Raw genomic sequence first — 5,394 nt, forward strand, 5'->3', positions numbered from 1 at the left:
TAGTCTATGAGCGTGTTTTTTTTATAAATAGACTACGGTTATTTTGTACCGTAGTCTATAAGCGTTTTTTTTAATAAATAGACTACGATTTTTCGATACCGTAGTCTATGAGCGTTTTTTAAAAATAAATAGACTACGGTTATTTTATACCGTAGTCTATAAACTTTTTTTTAACAAATAGACTACGGTTTTTTTTTTACCGTAGTCTTATCTTATATACAATAGATACATATGTACGTATATGTACATAGGCGTAAAGAATCGTCTCTCTCCCCTTCCCAAACCTTTCCCACGATCGATCCCCTTTCTCCCATAGCCCTAGCTGCCGCTCCAAGACGTCGATTCGTCACCCTATACGCCGAAAATCCGCCGATTGAAGCTAGACAATGGTAAGATCTCGTTCTTGGCACCCTTTTACTTTTCTTCGCTCTCTCTCACAGATATACGAACACATTCATGGGTGCGTATTGAGCGGACGATGACTACGACTATTTGTTCAAGGTTATGTTGATCGGCGATTCCGGCGTCGGAAAGTCCAATTTGCTCTCCAGATTTACTCACAATGAGTTTAGCTTGGAGTCCAAGTCTACTATCGGTGTCGAATTCTCCAATCGATTCTCTCGGGAGTTTGGATCTTTTTTTTCCCTCTCAAGGAAGATCTTAAGGAGATTTTGTTTGGAATCGCCGTTTCGGGCCTCGTCGGCGTCTTACGACAGCTCGGCGATTTAGCGGAGTAAGTTTTTTTCCACTTGTTTTTACTTTCTTTAGTCTGTTGGTTGAAGTGAAGTAAAGTAGAGACAGATACTTCTATTGCCCCTTTTATAATTAAACCCATAGAATCCAAGGAGAAAAGACTGGGTTTTGTCGAAGACAATGGCAGTTCGACGGTTATCATGGATGTGCCATTGAAGAGGAAGGACGAATCTATTGAGAATATAGTTGTCCCAGATACTAAGGAATGTGTAACCCAGGAAAGTCATGACATTGGAGTTGAACTTGAGAAAGATTCTGGAGTTACCGAGGTACTGTTTGTTTCATGTTACTTTTTGGAACATATCTCGTGATTCACTGACTATTATACAAAAATCTTTCCCTTTTTTTTCAAAACTTTTTTCAGGTGTTGCTGGTTTCTGCTCCTCGTCCAGTGCAAACGACATTGAAGAGTTGTTGTGGACTGTTTGAGGTGTTTTCAAGGTTCGGGAGATAATTCGAGTTCACAATCTTCCGAAGCTTCAAATGTATTAATCTTTACTCTTGTATCTCATTCTTGTCAATGTTCAACATCATAGAAAATCGAAATGAAAATAATGCTAAATCCTTGAATGCTTTGTTGCAGAACCCACAAATGAACATGCTTTGCAGGAATGCACTTGTGTAAAAATGGGAGTGATTTTCGTGATTAGAGATATAAATAATGATACGAAGAATAACAGGCAAGATCTTGAGTTGTATTATGCCCCAGCGGGAAGTTCCTAGCATATCATCTGCTTTCTCATCGATTTAGCAGTAGCCAATAGATAGACCTGAACTTTTTTATTTTGTGTGCTGTGGTATGGTTTTTCGGTACAGTTTTATATTTTGCTCTTGGAAACTTGTGGGTTTACAAAAACTTGTGAACATTTGAAGTTGCATCATATCTACCTGGTATCTGTTTTCAGTGTCTTGCTTCAGTGTCGAGTGCCTAATGATGAGAATTTGTTGATTCATTGATCATTGGTTCCTTTGCATTAGTGTTGATAGTTTCCAATTCATGATTTAATGTAAATACTTAACACCTGCGACACCCTCTACCAAACTGGTGAATGTGTGCTTCTCAAACTTCAACGATATCAAGTCATCAGCAAGTGAGAATTGTGACAATCAAATCACGGCTCAAACACGATAATGTTGAAATATACGAGTTGTACCTTCACATACGACCTTACTTTCTTCTCGGTGATCTGGGCCGTCCAGCGCTCCGACTGGCTTGACACCTTTGAGTGGGCAATTGTTGCTGTGATGGAAAAAGTGTTTCGTTCTATTAGGTTTATTGTTTGGATGTTATTTATGGGATTGCTTAAAAACAGTGTTTTTGAGTTTTTTCTTTTATAAAATTTCAAAAGCACTATTTTTAAGTAATCCCAAAAATTACACAAATACTAGCCTGCCTCTCCAAGCTGCTTTTTATGTATCTTGTGGTTTGAGTATTGTTCTCTAATCTTTATGCTTCACCTGGTCTTGTTTTGCTGCTTTTCAAAGCTAATTATTGCTTTCCAGTACTGAAGAAAGGATTGCTTCCTTTTTTGATGCAGTTGAGGATGAAACTTTATGGAAGTTGAAGAAAGTGGTAAAATGTTTTCTGGATACGAAAGCTGATAAGGTAAGATCATTTTTATGGAGGAAGGTAATTATTTCGTTTTGTTGTGGTGTCAAAGTAACTTTCTTTTGACGACCATTTTGCATGTTGTGGTAATTGACAATCTTAAACCTTTGCGTGTTTACACCACTTTTTTTTATTATAGGTCATTTTGCTTCTATCTCACTTGAGTTTTTACCTGTGATTCTTTTAGTGAGATTCTCTGGTTCTGTGTTTATTTCAACAGGTTAAACCTGTCAATATGGAAAAATGGGCGCCAATTACCGAATAAAGCTGTTGTGAAAGATACTGAGTGGTGTAGAAAAAAGTGTTCTTTTTAGCTCTTCTTTAGAGCTAATTAGCCATCTCCTAATGGCGAAGAAAAGCATTGTAAAAGTTATTTTGCTTGTGCGAATAACAAACAATTTATCAATTCTATTTCAGCCAAATGTTCTGCCTCTGGTTCCTTCTCATGCCATTGCAGGCGGCTTAAAATAGCTTCAGCTCTGTCAACTTCTAATGGTTAGTTCCATTCTTATTTTTAATATTTCTTGTACGCCTAAATTTTGGTAGTTAAACAACTCATTGTATTTTGTCTTGTTGCGATAGCGTTGGAAAGACCATCAGAACCTGACAGTTATGATAAATCTGTTAGTATCATTGACTTTGATATTTATTGTGCATCTCTTGAAAAGTGGTTGATGTAACTTTGCTCAACATATCAGGATGGCGAGGTGAAATATCCCATGGAATCTCACTCAAGCAAACTGAACCCAGATTTTGGTGGTGAGAGCATTTTCTCCCCTAATATATATTATCTCTACATATGAATGGCGCTGGTGATTTTTTGCAATGATTTGCTCATGTGATTCAAGATTTTGTATAATTTGATTTTGCAGGAAGCAGCCCCATGGCCATGTCTCAACCTCTGCTACAGATGATGTTTATGGTGAAGGTAGTTTATCTTATTAATATGTGGTCTATATTCCAAAATATGGCAAGGCTCCAACTTGTCTGTCATATCTTTTGTTAATTTGACGTGGGAATGATAACATTGCGCAAATTGAAACAAATCTATTCCTTGGATGTTCGTTGTAGGGAAATTAAATATTTGTTTAGTTGAGTTTGATTGTGAGAGAGATACCTTTAAAATATTTATTGCTCGAGCATTTCTGTGGAATGAAATAATACAGTTTTTCACTTTCTATTGTTCAAGTATGTTTTTGTCTAAAATACGTGACATCAGTGTGCTTTCACATGAACTATGGATAATTTATTTGTGACTCCGTTTTACTTTGTTTCCATACATGAGTTTCATGGTTACAATTCTTATCATTCTATGTTAACTCTGAATTTGAATTGCTTCTAGGATGGACGCCATTAAATTTGCAAATGTCTCCAAAGAAGGTTTTGCGTGCTGCAATGCTAAAAACTCGCTTTGACGATACTATCTTCCGGGCTACACATCAGAGTCTACGGGATCATGTAACTGTTTTTTTTTTCTAGTCTCAGAAGTTTATTGATGTTAATTTGTAGCACATTGGTAGGTTGAGCAGTTTGATTTAAATCACTTATATGTTGCATACGACATTTTCTAGGGTGAGAAGTCAGACCCTGCAAGGATGCAGCAAGAAAAAGAGAGAATGGAAAGGCAGCAACGTGAAGGTGGTCAGGACTTCTTTTATAAACTATGATTTTGTTACTGTCCACATGAAAGTAAATGTTATCTTGACATTCTTTTACTTGCGATGGCGTTTCCTCTTGATGATCAATAATGATTTTATCAAACATTTTTCGCTTTTGGAACACTGTCAATCTTAGATCTAACCTTCTGCTGTGGCATATGCATTTTTTTATACTTAGATTTGAAGCTATTTCGGAAGAGTAAATCTTAATATAATTTCCTCCTTGTAGTTAGAGGCCCCTCACGATAGAGGGGAGGAGTTACACGTGCGATAACCGATCTACTACGTAGCATAACAATCAAGGGAGATAACTTGACAGGATCGAGGCCACGTATCATGATCATAATAAGGAAAGAAACACGTGTCTTGACCAATCATGGGGAAGTCTCTCCAACAGCAAAGGAGCTAGGCTTCGAGTTAGTTTTAGCACAAAAAGATTAGAAATTTAGGACCATTTTTTACTCAATTTTTTTTTTTGTATGAAACTAGGATTCAAATTTTCAATTTTGAGTAATTTACAATATTGAAAAATTGTATATTAAATTTTATTTACAATTTCAAATTTTGAGAAATTTATAATATTGAAAATTATATTTTTTTTTGTTTTATACATAAAAAAAGACATGGGTGAAAAACCGTTGTTAAAGGGGTTATTAAGACCGTTGTTAAAGGCTATGTAGTTAAAAGTGCAATAGAAAAACTACGGTTTTTAACCGTAGTCTTTAACGACAAAAGACTACGGTTAAAAACCGTAGTCTTTTACGATAAAAGACTATGGTTTTTAACCGTAGTCTATGACCGCACTTTTAACTACATGGCTATTAACTACAGTTTTAAACCACCAATTAACTACGTTTTTTCACCGTAGTCTTTCAGCATTTTTGTTGTAGTGTATGTCGATATTTTACTATGTTTACTTGGATTAAATTGTGATGATTAGGTGCATTTTGATTGATTAAATTCATTTTATAGTTTCTAATCATTGTATGTGATTGGATATAGAAAAGAGAAGAAATGTAGCTAAAGAATGGAAGGAAAAATCCGAGATAAGTGAAGTGTGAGGCAGAAAAGTTCTCGATCGAGCGGTAGTTTTTCACCCAACCAGCTCTCGCAGTCAATAGGATTCTCTGTACCCAGCAACAAAGGAGGGTTAAACGACTGAAACCTCTTCAGCAAGGTTTTCATAGGCGTCGCTGTGGCATCCAACTGATCGACTTCTGTACTAGCTTGCTCATTCGGAGAAGTAACTGACGGTTGGTTCCTGTTAATAACTCGTCGATGACCCATCTGATAATTAAAGGTTAGGACACAGGATATCTCAATCGCTGCAATCGGTGCCCTTGCAACCTCTCAGAATTCGGATACCAGTTGATA

General features: G+C 36.4%; 1 long non-coding RNA gene across 8 annotated transcripts; it reads left to right on the forward strand.

Moving 5' to 3' along the window:
* Nucleotides 1-236: 236 nt before the first annotated feature.
* Nucleotides 237-4,599, forward strand: LOC140881273 (uncharacterized). 8 transcript variants are annotated; one of them, XR_012149901.1, is made up of 12 exons: nucleotides 237-389; nucleotides 502-1,022; nucleotides 1,118-1,238; nucleotides 1,337-2,359; nucleotides 2,583-2,663; nucleotides 2,780-2,857; nucleotides 2,945-2,985; nucleotides 3,061-3,121; nucleotides 3,235-3,290; nucleotides 3,705-3,820; nucleotides 3,934-4,000; nucleotides 4,250-4,599. It is a non-coding gene; the product is annotated as an uncharacterized lncRNA (long non-coding RNA). The 8 variants fall into 8 exon arrangements; XR_012149899.1 differs by having other exon boundaries at nucleotides 502-733; nucleotides 838-1,022; nucleotides 2,583-2,857; XR_012149903.1 differs by having other exon boundaries at nucleotides 2,583-2,857; nucleotides 3,934-4,003; nucleotides 4,254-4,599.
* Nucleotides 4,600-5,394: the final 795 nt, after the last annotated feature.

Source organism: Henckelia pumila, chromosome 2, assembly GCF_033568475.1.
Source record: "Henckelia pumila isolate YLH828 chromosome 2, ASM3356847v2, whole genome shotgun sequence".
NCBI lineage: Eukaryota > Viridiplantae > Streptophyta > Magnoliopsida > Lamiales > Gesneriaceae > Henckelia > Henckelia pumila.